The sequence below is a fragment of the Protopterus annectens genome, chromosome 9.part0, assembly GCF_019279795.1.
Source record: "Protopterus annectens isolate FY-2018-M chromosome 9.part0, PAN1.0, whole genome shotgun sequence".
NCBI classification, from domain to species: Eukaryota; Metazoa; Chordata; order Ceratodontiformes; family Protopteridae; genus Protopterus; species Protopterus annectens.
In genome coordinates, this window is record NC_056743.1 from 609,795,007 (window position 1) to 609,813,857 (window position 18,851).

General features: G+C 38.4%; 1 long non-coding RNA gene across 2 annotated transcripts in view; it reads left to right on the top strand.

Moving 5' to 3' along the window:
- LOC122811367 overlaps positions 1–18,851 on the top strand; it is a 344,127-nt gene that overhangs the window by 216,989 nt on the left and 108,287 nt on the right. The gene's annotated exons all lie outside the window — the stretch shown is intronic.

The window sequence follows — 18,851 nt, forward strand, 5'->3', positions numbered from 1 at the left end:
GCAAAACCAAATCAGTCAAGTTTGTGACTCTCTGTATATACTTCCCACAATGCATTTTCTATACCAGAATATATGTTTTTATCCGTGTTCTATACTCAAGACTAGCACCTTTACAAATAAGAACAAAACTGTAAGAGGTAGCATGAACTAAAATAGTTATATATACACATATATTAAAGGAATATATAAACAAAAATATCAGAAACATAAATACAACTACTAGATACACAGAGATCTGAATTAGATATCAAAACTGTAAATGGCATGTCATGGTACACTAATACATTATTCCATGCTTAAGTGTGCATTCAGTAGTTTGGGAACAGGTACACTAAATATGGTTACTGGGTGTGCAGTCGATGAGGGTTACCACTAACACTCTATTGATTTTACCTGAATTTTTGTTTTAATATAGGATATGAGAAGAGTCCTAATCAGAAATGAAGTAACATCCCTCGGCCTCATTAATTGTTATCCATATCTTGAATGCTAATAAATTTGCATAGACCTTTTGATATTTGACCTGTCAGACAGAATAAGTCACATCCCAATAAATTCTTCACATTACAAACATTTAATCCCCTTAAAGTCTGACCTGAACAAACTTACTGGTATGACTGGAAAACATGAAAATAATGAACTATGATAATTGTCAGTGAACTTTGAGCCTGCAGTATCTAACCATCAAAGAAAATCAAGAACATGCTTTACAGAAATGGGCAGCTGCCTACAGTGAGTTGCTGGTACTGTGCATAAGTGTATTTACTTTTGACCTATGACCTTTGTGAACTGCATGCTGCTCTTAACCTTATCCATGATATTAAACACAATCCATAACATCCGCCATCTCTAAGACTGTAATTCTAACTGTTACCCTAATGGTTACCATAATTACAACATTTATGGGGGTAGTATGAGTCTGAAGTGTGGATTTGATTAAGTAATATAGTGTGACTAGAGGTGCAAGATCCACTTAGGTGTATGTGCCACTTCCAAGTCTAACCATGGTCCCCAAGATCATAGCTCTAAGGTTCTATTTCAATGTGAGGACCACATTCATCTTAAGGTGGTCGTTCTGCTAGCAGATCCCTTATACACCATGGCATCCTACTTGATGAGATTAAGTAGCTATCAGTGACAGACAGGTCCACTTTTCTTTTTCAGTTCTCAACTTTTCTGATTCTTAAACTTGAGCTACTGCCCCTCTGTGAAAACAGCAGGTATATTCAGGCACTACCACACTAATCTGCACTTCAAAACTGCTATTGGGTAAACAGCTTTTCTAGATTAGGCCCTGCTGTTTGGAATCACTACAATTGATGTGGTAGTCTTCACACCCCAGTGTCTTTCTAGCTGTTGCCCTTATTTTTATTTCCCTTATTGCCCACTCTATGTATATTTATTTGTGTGTGTGTGTGTGTGTGTGGTGGGTGGAGTGGCATGCATGCCTGCCCTTACTCCCTTAAAAAAACAGAGTACTCTGCAGACTGGATGCTATTTCTTACATGTCCTTTTCAGCGTCCTCCCACTCATTACACTTGAGGGGAGGTTATACCTTGCTGTCTTCACTGTTTAACTCAGCCCACTTTGCCAAAAATGCCCTCATATAGAATTTCTGTAAACAAGTCAAGGTTAACTTTTATCTCTTCAGCCTTAATTTGTTATTTTTTAGGTTCATGGTTTCTTACTAAGTTTACATCCAATGAGACCATTGAGAAGCTCAGTCACATCACCCAATACTGATGAAGGATTAACACTTTCTTCATATATTCCAAGTGAATGTTTTTCATCATCCATCCAGACATTTGTACTGTTTTTTAAGGTTGCTATGGAAGTACTCTGCTTGATAGGTAAGGGCAATCTATTCCAGAAATTGTGGATGCTTAGGGTTAGGTATTTGTTATGCCATCAGATGTTGTCGATGTGGTAGTGCAGGTGTAGGTTGACTGGGTTGTTCACAGAACAGAAGGCTAAGCAGATATCACCCCGCAGGAGTCCGTGTGAAACGAAGTAGAGGGACTAAGTTTTTAGTCTATCAGATTTGTTACGGGTTCTAAAACCTCAGATGTTTTTGATGAGGAAGTTTATCCAGAAAAGTATAAGTTAATAGCCTTGAGATTTCTGTACCCAAAGGTAGTATCAGCTTTAGACATTGTGGGGTCCCCGGTATAATTAACTATGTGAAACCACCTGCAGAACTAAAAGTATTGAGATCCCCAGCAGAATTAACTAAATCACCCTATACACAGTGAGACTAAAGGAGCCATGCACCACAACTATGAATTAACAGATTCAGGAAGCCTTGGTAGCTGTGGCAAAGTTACACAACACTCTGTTATGATTAAAGGATATTGAGTGCCATTGGGGGGAGCAAGTCAGCAATGTCACAAAACAGAAAAACTAATAATGTAAGAAGACTGTTAGTGAAGATAAATGAATCGGGGCACCTTCAACACATTAATAAGTTCAGGTGTGTAAGATCAACAACAATATGAACAGAATCAAGAGGTACATCAGTAGCAACAGACCTGGGAAGTGGCCAGCAGGACTGATATGTTCAGGTGACCTTAGGATTCCCCAGCAGAATTAATGTAGTCATTCAAGCCACATACTGTCAAAGGAGTCAGAGGTTCATGCACACCATAATGAACAGAGTTAAGGCACATGGCACTATTAATGGGAAAATGTCATTCACGCAAGATTAACCGGTTATCAGCAAGGTTAATACTGCCCGGACAAATCACAGCAGAGATAATAAAACCATCAAGAGCTATTTTCTTTCTAGCCATCTCTCCACCTTTGTGCCTTGTTTAATAACCTGAAGGCAATTTCTCTATAACTACAGATGAATTTGAACTTCAAGGGAACAGTACATTTGCAAATCCATTGGTTTCTTTGCTACTACACATGAATTAGTAGTTTTGATACATTTTTTAACAAAAGTGAGATAACCAGCTCAAGTTGAGACTTTCACTTGAGCAGCAGCCCCTACCAACTGCAAGGTTTGCCAGTACTGAGTAAACTGCGTAATGCTGTACCATGTTGTGAGTTGCCACCACCTGTGTTCCCTTTCTACATCTGTTTCAGGCAGTGAAGCTTCCTTCTTTGCCAGCCACAGTTTGGTGTACAGTATAATTTAGCAATCTGCTGTCTTGAATGACTTCCCAATCTCATATGTTAATGCAGCAAATATTTATGCTACTTTAACCCTGATCCCATTTCCATGCAAACTTATTTTTATATCTGTTAGTCCAGAGCTTTGTTCCCTGCCAAAACCCAGTCTGATCATAGAGAAGATGTAAAATATAAGAATGGCAAGGCAAATTTGCAGATTCCAAAATGATGCCTCCTACCTGATAGGAGGAAGCATTTTTTTTAATAGATAGAATTGGCCATACACGGAATCTTCTGAAAAATGTAGAATAAGAAACAAACCTCAGATTCATGAATGCATGGGACAGGTATACAATTATTCTAGTCAGCTATAGGAAAACAGTTTATACATCATATAAGGCAATGGGCAGACCATGCATGCAAAAAATAACATGTAGAAAGATTGTGTGTCTCTGTGCAGCTTATCAGTTATTTTCCATTCCTCTATTTCCAACAAGTGACTTTAGTTGGGGGGGTGGGGAGTGAGGAGTTTAAAAAAATACCTATAATGAATACAATAAAGAATTCCAGTTTGTTGTCCATAGCATACCTGTTACTGGACCCTTTCTATTCCTATGGTAGCTCTTCATGTTAAGAGGGCAGTATATAGGCTCTACACAAGAAATCAAGACATGGCCACTTAGTGTATAGCTTCTACAAGTGCAAAGTAGACATCATAGTTAGAGGCACCTAGCAAGAAGACAGGGTTGAGGTGCACATAGCTGCAAAATAAGCCATTTTCTAATTTTGTGTGTCCCCGCTAACAAATATTGCAAAACACCTATTGCAAAATCAGAAGACATCTTGAAAACAACAAAGTCTAAATACAGTTCACTATGAGTTGACCTCTAAATGACATAGAGAAATGTTTGATCCACAATCAAGATGCTGATGATAAGAACACAGTATGTTCTAGTGGTTAAGCCACTGCACTGCAAAAAAACAAAAAAAAAAAAAACACCTGTAAAGTCGCAGAGCATGGGGTATGCAAAACTATAAAACCTGAACATCACCCAAATGAAGCAAGGACTAACAGATGCCACAAACAGTGATTACTAGCCTTCATAGACTGTCATGTTTTCAGTATCAGGTGTTGTCCACTGTCCAGAGATATTCTCTTCTACATCCCAGTTTAATCACAAGCATTTCTAAACAACACAACATTAATAACATTTGATTTTACTGCATTTTGAAATATTTCCTATTGTTCGTCTGTAAAATCTCCATCCTAATTAAAGCTAATGCTTTGCATGCCAACAAATGATCACCCTACAAATAACTCAGGCAATGGCAGTCATTTTGTGGGGTCCATTAGAAGTCCACTTTGTATCCAGTTCTGTGCCTGAATAGTCTTAATCAGATATAGCCTTACTACCCTTGTATCTAGACAAGTCTTCCATGGTGTCTAAACTTTTCATCTGCTGTATTGCCCTTCATTTTATATTCCATAGTGTTCAGTGAGAGTTATTGCTGTCTAACATCCAGTGCCAGAGTGGTACTTACAGCTAAATAAATTACATTTCTACTACTGTATTTCATATTATATATTCTCTAGTAACCTCTGATAACCCCTCTTGTACTGGCTTTATTGACAAAATATGCCTTAATTACAACAGACCAAGTCCTTCTTACATTTATGCAATGTCCTGCCATCTTTGATGTCCTGTATGAATTTATGCCTTCCATAGTGAGTCAAAGTATTTCTTATTATACAATAGGCATGGTGATTCTTTTCAAAATGAAAATGGCAGGTGGCACTTCTTCCATATTATAAATGTCAAGCATTACACTACAGCAGAGTTACTGCCATCACAAACACACACACACACACACACACACACACACACACACACACACACACACACACACACATACTGCAATTTAAGAAAAAAAAATAAGATTCACTGTCTATCTGTTTTCCATAACATTGAGCATTCCAATTCAATCCCAACACATGCAGGTACACACACACACACACACACACACACACACACACACACACACACACACACACACACACACACACACACCAATGCAAGCAGCCAAAATGTAGTCTGTTCATTTTAGTAGGGGACCCCCATTGGCTGCAGGAAAACTGTTAGAAATCACACACTTCCATAAGCACCCAGTAAACTGTATGCAGCCACCAAAAGTGCAATTATGCTTATGCCAACAACTAGTCACTGTTCACAGCAGAGCACGTAAGGACAGGTGCAATTAAACCAAGGTTTGCTTAAAACTATCTACAATATCCTTTAAGATGTGTCCATTGTATAATAAATAGTAAGACGTTATTCTGATTTAAGTATAATAAGACTTAACTCATACTTATCACTTGTGGCTTTAGTCTCAAAGATCTGACACTAGGCATGGGTTAATCTGACTTTATCTATACCTAACTTCAAACAAAGTTTAATGGTCAAGTATTCAGCTGATCTTTCATCCATGCTGCATGTTACCTTTGCCAAGTTTATTTAAATCCATTCCTATGTCATTTTTTAGCTTACTATTATCTGCAGACATATTTACCGCACAGAATCAGTCTCATGCCATGCATCATGTCTACTCTTGAGATCCTACACAGAGCTTTGAATATCTCAAGACAAAGAATGGCAGGCAAAACTTTATTACTCCTATGTGCTTTAAGTTATTTGTCATTCTTAATGGTGTGTGTGTGTGTGTGTGTGTGTGTGTGTGTGTGTGTGTGTGTGTGTGTGTGTGTGTGTGTGTGTGTGTGTGTGTGTGTGTGTGTGTGTGCAGACATGCATGTGCATTAATGAGTGTATGTGTATGGGGGGGTTTAGAAAAATGTCAATGTTTTTGCTCACTGTCAAATGTTGGCCATGCATTCAGTTATTTTCAATCCCTTTCATAGAGAAGAAAAATGCCATCAGATGTTCGCTACCCTTCTGAAACTATTCTCTGTATACACTAAATTGATCTCAAAACACCAGTCACTAGCAGACATCCTGCTTGTAAGTCTGCTGTAGTCCTTTGCCATGTATTTCTGCTCTTCCTCTGCCTTTATTCTGAACCATTTTATAACAAACCAGACTTAATTTCCTTTTATTATCTGATTTCATACCTACTATGTCCTGATGCAGTTTTTTTTGGTCTTTTTCTGGCCAAAGTACCATTTTAACCATCAACCTGCCTGCTTCATCTGAAGCCACTGATCCAGCTTACCTCTTGACAAGGTTTACCCCAATAGGAGGGAACAACTTAGGAGCCAAATTGATTTTGAGACAGGGAACTACATGAACACATTTAATGTGATTTAATGTTGCATATGGTGCAAGCATTGCTATAAATATGTTAGTCACTGATTACAGGCAACTACATATCATTTGGTACACATTCCTTCTACAATGCAGTCTGAATAACATCTCATGGTGACCGGCAGCATCTGCAGTGTCTGCCTTATCTGTGGAGCATTAAGACAAGCTGCTTCCTTTGCCCTACCATCTGTAATTCTTTAACATCATGTTACCCTGCCATGATTGGGTGTCACATCTTGACACCTGCCACCATCAGGTGCCATATCTTGACATCCTGCCACCATTGGGTGTCAATGCTGCAATGGACTGTCCTACCGTCCTGATCCCATGGTGGATGTTGTGCCATCAGCTGCTCAAACACATCCTTCCAGGCTGGGTCTTCCAGTTTCTGAGCTAATAGTCAATATGAGGTCATATGGATCATAGTTAGGGTTTTATCTGTACCACAAAGATGGCTACCTTGATGTTATATCATATACTTCCTGTTTCATGCTCGAGTGCGAGACATTTTGCTCTCTGCTCCAAGTAAGTCATTTGTTAACATCCATTGATATTTGCAACCTAATGACTGCTGTTTTTTTTAAGTATGTACCTCTATTAGCTTTTTTATCACATTGTAACCTGAGCACTGCACAGTGTCCACTGCTATGGCTGTTGTCATTATTCCTCCTATCACTTGTTTCTTAATATTTGGTAATCTTCTGTAGGAATTTTTATTATATGTCATTGCCACTACATCATAGACATGATCTAGACTTTATGAATTTCCAAAGAGCTAAACTTTCTGCTGCACTGTTCATGCTGTGAAAAGGTAACCCATTCTGTACTCCATCTGACTCCACTGATCAGTTCTGTGAATGGAATGAAGCCACTTTTCACACTTGGGTGATCCACAATTTTCCTGCTTAAGGCTAGGAATAAGATGGCTTAGAAATGATGACAGGGAAAATAATACCTAGAAGCACCAGTTTCATCTATAAACACAAACACTGTAAAATCTGCAAAGGACATTCTTCTGTCATTGCTACCTGTTCTACAAGATTTTAACCACCACAGGATTACGTCCATTGGCTTCACTACTGGTACCTGAGTGGCCCATTCATTTCACAAGAATGAGAGCTGGGTTAAGGAGATTTTCATGAAGTGCATACTAATTAGCTCCCAATAATCTTTCCATTTTGCGACATATGACCGATCAATTAATAAAGTAATAACTTTTATAATAGAAGAGATAATATATATATTAAAGTCTGGAAAAGAAATACCCCCTTGAGACCAGAAAATCTCCTTAACACATAAAAATATGATTATAAATAACTCCATGTTGTGGTTGCTAAAGGAATTTTGTACTTCACCTATTACACCTAAACATATGGTCTGTTACCCATTAAATATTATTATTAGTTATCGTAACTTTATATTCATGCACCCTAAGTATAGGGAATGGAATTTTATTGTATTCCCTATAATTTATACTCAGGGTATGCTTATGTCATCTACTTCTGAAGGAGCTCATTTAGCTATAGATAATAATCTAAAGTACTGGTATCAGCTGATATCTGATAATAAAGTTAAAAATTTAGATTTCTTAAAACAAGAATTTGATCTAAGAGAAACTTGCTGGTTAGAGGTTCAGATCTTTAGACAACATCTCATTGATAGAATAGATCTAATGTCTATAACAGTTAAAGAATCTATTCCAAAACTGATTGATTACTTGATAATAAATTTACAGCATAAAGTTTCTGATAAAGGTAAACTTTCATATATACATAAAATTATCAGACAAGAAACTTTTACAATGTAGATTCATACTGGAATTATTTCACCTCTATTAATGGGGACCCACCAACTCAACAAGATAAACAATATATATTGGAATCTGCTTATAGAACTACATCTTCCATTGTCTGGAGACTTTATACATGGAAATTTTTACATAGATCTTTTTATACACCTTTGATGATGAATAAAATTAATAATAAAGATAATCTATGTAAGAGATGTAATGTAGAAATTAATGCTGATTGGGCTCATATGTTTTATGACTGTATGAAGTTGAAAGAATACTGGAAGTCAATTAATGAATTTTTGCAGGCTCTTTTTACAGATAATTTCATTATTTCTAAGTCTCTTATATTATTCAACACACCTGTACCTCAATGTGTTAAAAAGATTAAGCTTCCATTGTTATGGTCTATCCTAGCAGTGGCTAGGAAAATAATAACTAGAAATTGGATTTCAGATACACCTCCTTCGTTCAATGAATTTAAAAATGTTATGAATATAATGTGTCATATGGAAATAAGCACAATTAGAATGAGAACAACTAGAAAAACATCACATTTTATTGTATGGGATAATTTACAAAATTTGTTAAAAAATTCTAATTTCAATAGCACAGTATTTTAGTTTAATTAATTGATCTGATTGTAGTGGATGTCTTTGTAAATACTTTAGTTGTTTTGTTGAATATTATAATAATACCTGTTTTTAATTATTTGTATAAAATTGTTATGATATTTCTCTTATATGTTAAACCAATAAACTTGTTTTGAAAAAAAAAGAATGAGAGCTGGGCATCCTCATGCTGAGTGTGAGCCATATGGTCCATTTTCCCCTAGGAGCCACATTGATCTATACATTTCACAGTAGCAAGAATTGGTGGTACAGAGTATGCCAGCTAATGAGTCCTGTGGAGCTTTTCCCCTCAGTGGCTCCCTGGGGCTCTAGTATGCTACACTTCACCTCAGGAAAGCATGTGCTTCTTGACACACGCTAACTCCAGGGTTGCTCTGTACAATCTTTTCACTATTATGACAGTATGTGCTGGCAAGCTGCTTGCACTATTTGTGTCACCCAATGATCCTGCTAACTGCAAGTGGCAAAACATGGCTTCCTCCCTTGTCCAAGAATGGTCCAGTCAGCAGTAACTACTTACTTCCATCCTCCTTGTCCCACCCCCTTCAGCTCTTTTGTCACAAGTCAAAAATACATCATTTGGGTCACAGTGAGGGCTTCACTTTTCAGTGCCATTGTGATGGGGGCAGTTGTTATATTCTTTCACCACACCATTACCCATTCACATTGGTAGTATGATTCATCTCAAGATTAATTATGGCCTCAGATCCATTGCCCAAGCTGACCTTTTTAAGATCAGCTAGTCAAGTATGCATGTATGTTTTCCAATAATCCCCCTCACAAAAATGTATTAATGTTGAACTTTTTAACAGTGGATCCCAGCTTCTGTTTATTTATTTATTTTTATTTATTTTACATTTGTTAACCGGGAGAGTCCGACTGGATACATGTCCATTTTCAGCGGAGGCCCGGGGAGAAAAGCTCCAAGTACATAACAGACATATGAACATTGTTAATGCAAAAAAAGGAAGATAGTTGAGTTCTAAATACAATATAAAGATACATCACATCTTGGGAAAAAAAAAAACAACAGCAGCATATAAAAAAAACATAGGTCAGTTACAAAGGTGAGGCTTGTTAAAAGCGTTAAGGATAGTGAGGTAAGAGAAGGGTAAATGATAGTGGTTAATCAGGTTTGGAACAGGGACATTGCCAGAGAGTATTGAGATGGGGTTTAAGCTTTTTTTTGAATTGTAGGAGTGAGGGTTCTGAGGTGAGCATGGTCGGTAGGGAGTTCCACATTTTACCTACAAAGTTTGAGAATAGAGAATCCCCAGCAGAATTATTGGCTTTGGTAGTTTGAGCTAAGATCTTATTGGAGGAGCGTAAAGATTGCAGGTTAATATAGGGGTTAATGATGTTTTTCCGAGCTGGTGTTTTCTCTGGGTGATAGCCAGTTCTTCTGTTAGCCCAACTGTCTTACTGCCACAGCAGGTTTCTTTAGATACCATCTTCTACATTTATTCCTACAATCTTGGAATCATTAACATATAAACTCCTGTTAGTTTCTAAGCCTGTTGCCATGTCTGGTATAAAATCACTGAATGGCACTGGCCCAGCACTCCTCTGCTTGTCTTTTTTTTCTTGATAGTCTTACACCACTGCTTCCCCCTGCTTCATTTCAAAGCACCACTTTAGTATCCAATTTAGCATTTTGATGCAATCCCTATAACCTTTAATTTCTCTGACAATCTTCTGTAGCATATGGTGTCAAAGTTCATGATAAAAAAACAGAAATTGCACATCTACAATATCATTTTCTTCACCTTGGTGGTGATAGAGTCAGAAAAAAGATCCTGGTGCTTTGGCCTGACCTTTGCTATGTCAAAGTATGTCAAAGTATGCTGTGTGTAATCCTCTGTTATTACATTCCAGATATGGGAAAAGACAGGCTTATAAAGCAACTTTCTGATGTCAGAGAAGTGCTTAACAAAGTTAAGCACCTCTCAGCACTAAGTACTTTTCTTATGCTAGAGCTTAAAAGTGGCCAGTACCAGCCACCACAGAACAGTAGCAAGAGTTTAAAGCAACTTTGAAAGTTGTTTGGCACTTCCGACTTCCCTCTGCCATACCATTGAAAAAAGTGTGGCAGAGTGAGCTAACTACTTTTAATCCTATTTATTCTTTAGTGAGGCACTTCAATGAGGAGGCAGCTTAGATTTCTTCAAATCATCAGTTAGCTGGATAAGGTTTGCGTTATAATAGTATTAAAGGTGGAAGAATTTGGTGGTAAGTCAGGATTTACCATAGCTAGTGTTACAGAATGGTGGTCAGATTTGACCAGGCATGGTGATTGTAGGTATTAATCATAGGGTGGCTATATAAGCGAGGAGAGTGTGTTGAGCAGATAGAAAGAGTACTTTGAGGGGTTGATGAATGAAGAGAATGAGAGGGAGAGAAGGCTGGATGATGTGCGGATAGTGAATCATGAAGTGCAGTGGATTAGCAAGGAGGAAGTAAGGATAGCTATGAAGAGGATGAAGAATGGAAAGGCTGTTGGTCCAGATGACATACCTGTGGAAGCATGGAGGTGTTTAGGTGAAATGGCAGTGGAGTTTTTAACTAGATTGTTTAATGAAATCTTGGAAAGTGAGAGGATGCCTGAGGAATGGAGAAAAAGTGTTTTGGTACCAATTTTTAAGAATAAGGGTGATGTGCAGAGCTGTAGTAACTACAGAGGGATTAAACTGATCAGTCACAGCATGACATTATGGGAAAGAGTAGTGGAAACTAGGTTAAGAAGGGAGGTGATGATTAATGATCAGCAGTATGGTTTCATGCCAGGAAAGAGCACTACAGATGCGATGTTTGCTCTGAGAGTGTTGGAGAAGTAGAGAGAAGGTCAGAAGGAGTTGCATTGTGTCTTTGTGGATTTAGAGAAAGCATATGACAAGGTTCCTAGAGAGGAGTTGTGGTATTGTATGAGGAAGTTGGGAGTGTCAGAGAAGTATGTAAGAGTGGTACAGGATATGTACGCGGGTAGTGTGACAGCGGTGAGGTCTGCGGTGGGAGTGACAAATGCATTTAAGGTGGAGGTGGGATTACATCAAGGATCAGCTCTGAGCCCTTTCTTATTTGCAATGGTGATGGACAGGTTGACAGACGAGATCAGACAGGAGTCCCCGTGGACTATGATGTTTGCAGATGACATTGTGATCTGTAGTGAGAGTAGGGAACAGGTGGAGGAGACCCTGGAGAGGTGGAGATATGCTCTAGAGAGAAGAGGAATAAAGGTCAGCAGGACTAAGACAGAATATATGTGTGTGAATGAGAGGGAGGACAGAGGAATGGTGAGGATGCAGGGAGTAGAGGTGGCGAAGGTGAATGAGTTTAAGTACTTGGGATCAGCAGTTCAGAATAATGGTGAGTGTGGAAGAGAGGTGAAGAAGAGAGAACAGGCAGGATGGAGTGGGTGGAGAAGTGTGTCAAGAGTGATTTGTGACAGACAAGTACCAGTAAAAGTGAAATGGTAGGTCTACAAGAGGGTAGTGAGACCAGCTATGTTATACAGGTTAGAGACAGTGACATTGACAAAAAGGCAGAGTCAGAGCTTGACGTGGCAGAGTGGAAGATGTTAAGATTTGCACTGGGTGTGATGAGGATGGACAGGATTAGGAATAAGTATATTAGAGGGTCAGCCCAGGTTGGAAGGTTTGGAGACAAAGCCAGAGAGGCAAGATTACGTTGGTTTGGACATGTGCTGAGGAGGGATGCAGAGTATATTGGGAAAAAGATGCTAAGGATGAAGCTGCCAGGTAACAGGAAAAGAGGAAGGCCTAAGATAAGGTTTATGGATGTGGTGAGAGAGGACATGCAGGCGGTTGGTGTGACAGAGCAAGATGCAGAGGACAGGAAGAAATGGAAACAGTTGATTTGCTGTGCTGACCCTTAACAGAAGCAGCTGAAAGAAGAAGAAGATAAGTGAGAACCAGGTCCAGTGTTTTTGAAGCCCTGGTTGGGACTTGAAGCAGTTGTTCTAGGGATCTGGAATTTATGAAGTCCAAGAATCTTTGTTTTATTTATTTATTTATTTATTTATTTATTTAAGCTAGTATTGGTTTTCCAGTTGCTGGAGGGATACTTGAAGTCTACCAAGAAAACTGAGTTAGGCTGTATAAGAAGGGATGTCAGTTTGTTTAGATAGGCCTCATGGACTGCAGTTGACATGGAGGCATTATGTTAGTTGGCTATGATTTGGTACAGAGTTCTGTTTATCATGAAAAGAATATGAAGGAGTTTGAGATCATAGTTCTTGCTTGTGAGGATCGGGGTGAGATGGCTTCAGAGGAATATAGACATGACCTCCCCAGTAACACCATAATTTTCCATCTTGAGACTGAAAGAGTGGTAGACATTGAAACCATGTATCCTCGGTGTGCTCTCACTGTTCAGAAATCATTCAGTAACTGCACACATATCTATATTTTTAAGAGTTACAGACAGCTTCTAGCATTGAGTAGTGCTAATTTTATATTTTCATTATGATTGCCAGTCTCTTCAAATTAGTTACATAGCCACTGATTAAAAATGCACAATGGTGGAGGAAATATCCAGGCATTATGTGGAAGCTATCAGGAGAGAAATGCAGGCCATCTATATCAGAGCAACCAGGGATTTGATCACTGCTATATATTGAATGTCCTTTGAATGACACCAATAGCTAAGTCAATAACTGAAGTCAATTATCTTATGTCTGTATTATAGTATTGTTCTTGGTAATGGTAGGTTACATCTTAATAATAGTTTCACACCAATTTCTGAAATATAACCTGAGTGTTTCATCATGTCACTCTTCATATGATTCAAGGAAAAATGTGTCAATTTATTCTAGTAACTATGTCATATGTGTAATTTGAGTGAAGGGACTCAAGGGCCCTAGTGACTCTGAATCCTGGCACATGAGAAGCAGCTAACCCTCACTCTCTCTTTGCTAATTCAAGTACTCCTGTGCATCTAACTATGGATTCACCATTGACTAAGACATTGCCAGATATACTGTAAAGGCTTCACTGCCTTAAGGGCTTCAATCTGCCAGTTGAATGACCATTTTTGTATTTACATTTTCTGTAGTTCTGTATACGCTGTTTGCCTGTTAGTGTAGCACTAAGAGTTCTGTATACTAAACCTTCACCTAGAAAGTCTTTCTGGTTTAGGAAGAGACTTTTTAAATTCATCAGCATAATAAGGCTTATTTGTTTGTGCAGGATTTGGTAAGCATAGTTGTTTGAGGTGCATGTCAGAACTGACAAGATGGGTACAGTCTACAATTTTTTAAGACAGGTGGGCCGCCAAGGTTAGGAGATACATGTCTGATATATGGAATCATTTATAGGAAGAATCAAACAATTGTCAGTGAGAATGAGGCAGTTTCTTCTTTGCCTCGATGCTATTATTGTTACCTATATGACAAAAATGGTAAGGTAAACTGTGACTTCATGATATTTGGTGGCTAATAAAATAGTGAGTAGTAATGAATGCTAATGAAGTGAATTTGTAGGATGGGTCTGTTTACTGAACAGTGGGATTAACAATGAGTTAAAGAACCAGAGTTACAACTATATATGTTAGTATTAATAAATACATTTCGAATTAGTAATGCTGTACAATTATATATTTTCTATTATTATTTTTGTTTTGTTTTGACTTAAGACGAGTTTGTTTGCTACTTCTACTACTATTGTCCGATCTGATTAATATACAGTGATTAACTAGAGATATATGGACTGAAAATCTTCCACACAGAGAAGTTTCTTACACTCTTTTGTTTATTAATAAATAAAAGGTACAAAGGTCAGTAAAAGTGTAGCAACAACTAACAGTTGAGACACGGTGACTACCAGCTTGGCTCAATGCTACAACAGTAGCTTCGTACAAGTGGTTTGGTTCTGTGTGCCACAACAATGGATTATTATAAATAATTAGGCTCAGTTGCCACAACAAAAGCTTAGAAATGTGATGAGACAATCAGTCATCTATGACTGGACTCAGGCTCAAACTGCCTGCAGCAGACACAGCAAATAAATGCATAAGACAGTAAAAGCAACTACAATAAGTAATGGTCTTTTGAAGACAGCAACTCCAGTTTTAGTACAAATGTACATATCTCAGCAAGGATTAGACATAAGTTCAGAATGTCCACTGCTGGCAAAAGTAGTGGAAGAAAGAGACAATTAATAATATGCTTACAGCAAGAAGGAACACAATTCTGATTGTTATGGATCTCTGCAAGTGTTCTTAGGTGCACACAGCTACACTCGTGTGTCAGCAGCTGTCTACAAGCACGCTCAGTCATCCACAGAACTATGAGGTCACACCTAACTGTATAGTGTTGTTTACCTGATAAGTGCCAGAGGTGATACCACTTTATACCATTTTTTTACAGAGCCAGACAGTGCAAACAGTTGGAACTGCCATAAAATTCTGAACAATGTGCAAGCCCAGAATGTACAACACTACCCAGATGCAGTGAGGTTTGGTTCTGAGGTCAAGTCCAGCTATGTATCCTCAGGTGTCCTCATGTAGCCACAGCCCAGCATAGTAGAACAATATTAACTCTTTCTTAGACTCAGCTGTTTGAGAATGGTGCTTCGTTCATTTCAGGTGACATTTGGCAACACTTTGCACAGATAACTAGGCACATGCTCAGTAGCTTAGAAATGTTAATATCTATTCTAATCTGAAAAAAAAACACTTAAAATATATTTGACATGAGATGCCTGTTTCATTCAAATTCATACTAAAAATTACGTTTCTTTTAGCCAGGACACTTATAATAAAAGGACTGGAATAACAGACACAAATATTCTTGCAGTTCTCCACAAAGTTCAAACTGATAGATAAAACGAGCTGTAAAAAATCATAGCCTATGATTCATAGGCCTTTGAGAAAAACTGGCCCTTCGTGGACATTTTAAAACTGTGTAGCACAAGTGATTCCCTCGACCTTTAGAAAAGAAGATTCAACAGGTGAGATGGTTGCAAAAAGATAGGCCAGACACTGCTGATGAAGTCAAGTAACCTCTAGTAACTCTTAAGTATAATGAAAACAAAGCTCAACAAGGCTTTTGGGACTTGGTGTTTTTATGAGAAACTCAAATCCTGCATTGTTAAATATACCAACTCTGAAACTTTAAAAGAAATCAGCTTGGTAGCCACTGTGGAATTTATCAAACTGGACTTATGTGAAGGTAATAAGAGGTATTTGGAAGTAACTATGTCACGGACTTCTGTACCAGCTGCAATTGACTGAGTTCAGTATTAGGAAAGTTGAGCTGCAGTAAATTATAATGTACTAAAGAAGGTGACTGACACACTACAGAATTGTCTGGATAATGGAGAAGGTACTTGTTGAAGGTTATGTTTCTTAATATAAACAATGTGACTTGAGAAAAAATTATATCTGACTTGGCACACATTCTAGCTTATCACTAATAAAAATGACCAAGGATATTAAAGCCAGAGAGTTAAAATACCTTCAAGAGGGTGAAGAACATGGCCTCGGTCTTGGGTATAATAAGTTACTAGCAATTACAATTCATCCACTTTAGAATGAATTCCAAGTTGTTAGCAAGAGATTCCACTATAAATATTTTACTCCGAGGGCAAAAAAGGTACATTTACATGTCATTTGCATAACAATGATAAGATTCATAGACTGTTACTAGCCTAACGACTCAGGGGGCCTTTCTAAACCTAGCCAAGTTTTCCCAAAAGAATAATGATATCCTGTATCCAAATAAGACATTGAAGGCCAGGAATTTATAAGCTATCATTGTACATAAGAGACATGGGTGCCAGGTCAGGTGTATATTTCTTATTCCCTCTCCACTGATCTAGGTTGTACTTAAACTGGGTAATAGACAAACTCAGCTTCATATGGATGGGAAGGCCACTCCATAGGAGCTTCAGTCTCCAGAACACACATCTGCCTCTCCATCATATTCTGTTTAAGTCATGGACAAACTTCAGGTTCCTAGACCTTGTATTTCTGGTACTCTTTGACGTATGAATATGTAGGAGACTCAAGTGTGGCATTTGTGGATGCCTTGTAAGCCAGGCATAGATCATCTATTTATCAGCAATCTATAGCAGACTGAGTAGATATACGAGTACATATCTGAAAAACACGTCATCAAAGCCCCGTCCATGGCAATATACACAGCCTCTATGGGACCACACAGCATCCCAGGCTGTCTTCTAAACAGGCTAAGACATGAATTAGCATCACCATTAAGTACCCTTTTCAGTCATAGACTTACCATAGGCTTTGTTCCTGCAGAATGGAAAACAGCAACAGTTATTCCCCTACACAAAGGTAGCTAGCAACAGATACAGAGAACTACAGACCCATAAGCCTAATCAGCCTCATCTGTAAGGCCATTGAATGTATCATTATGGATTTCATAAACACAAAGGCAACCTCCAAACCCTGGATCATACCAAATTTGGCTTCGACAAGGGCAGATCCTGCCTGTTAAATCTGGTGGACTTTTTTTTTAAATCTGACCAGGGCCATTGACGAGGGCAAAGCAGTGCACACAGCATACCTCATCTTGGCACAGGCTTTCAGCACAATCCTACACTCAGGAATTAATGATAAACTTAACAAACTGAATGTAAACCTCTTTGTTGTAAGATGGGTTTCCAGCTGGCTCATGTACTGGATGCACACTATCAAAGTGGGTGACTCCACATTAACCAGCAGACTTGTAACAAGCGGGGTGCCACAGGAGTCTGTTCTGGTTTCCTACTGTTTGGTATGTACTTCTCAGAAGTTCAGGTCAAAACTAAGGGGCTGTGGCTGACCAAGAATGCAGCTGTCAGGAAACTGAGTGCAATTACTGAATCCCCAAATTATGTCAGTATAGTCCAGGAAGGTCTTACACAGACCAACTAGTGTCTTAGTCATGGTCTCAAACCGAATACAAAGAAATGTGTCATCATTCCCTTCAGCACAAGCAATGTCCCTTCACACTATCAAATCAAGAACAATACTCTAAGTACCCATGAAGTGGTGAAGGACCTGGGAACACAAGTTGACTGTGACCTTGGCTTCAACCACCATGTGTATACTGTAGTAAGGAAGGCTTTCTATGTAGTACACTTGATTAGTAAAGGCATCACCTCGAGAGCAAAAGAGGTTACTCTGCACTAATCCAGCCCATAATTGAGTATAGCTCCCTGTTTGGCATGTACCATGCAAAGCACCTGCAGCAATTGGAGGGACCTCAGAGATTTGTAACAAAAGAAATTCAAGGGACTCCAGCAGATGCCTTACACAGACCGACTAAAATCCCTGTCACTATACTCTGCATCATATAGACTTCTTAGGGAAGAATTATGCCTGGCTTTACAGAACAATCCCTGAGCAACACCTAATTAACTTGCTGCACATCCATAAATCAAACGACACTAGGGCTACCCATTCCTGGGACTTAAATATGGCCTGCGACTTAAATAGGACATGCTGGAGGGACAGACTTATCTCCCAGCGACTACTGCATCTTTGGAATAGACTACCTATTCATGTGAAACAGAGCACCTCTATGAAACTGTTCAAGAGGAACCTGGATGTTTGGATGGGGCACAATAAATTCTTACCAGGGATAGCATCCACAGCCCTCCTGGACATGGGCAGCCATTACTAAATGCACTCTTGGGTATTAACTAACATTTCAATGGTATTACTAAATGGCTATGCTTGAAATGATCTCTAGGTCAATAGCCTAGTAATCTCCTATGATCCTATAATCCTATGATGAAAATGCAGTATCATAAGGCATATCTCATGTACTAGGTCAATAGATAGAGAAGTCACCAAAAATAAGGAATATGCAAATGTTAGCAACAATACAGTTCCCTAACTAACATGAATACAAATCACAGTACCATTGGAAATTGCAAAGAAACTGACAATTAAATACAAAATACAATCATAACATGTGTGCATGAAATGGTACTATATTTACAGAATTGCAAAACAACATATGTGATCTCAAAA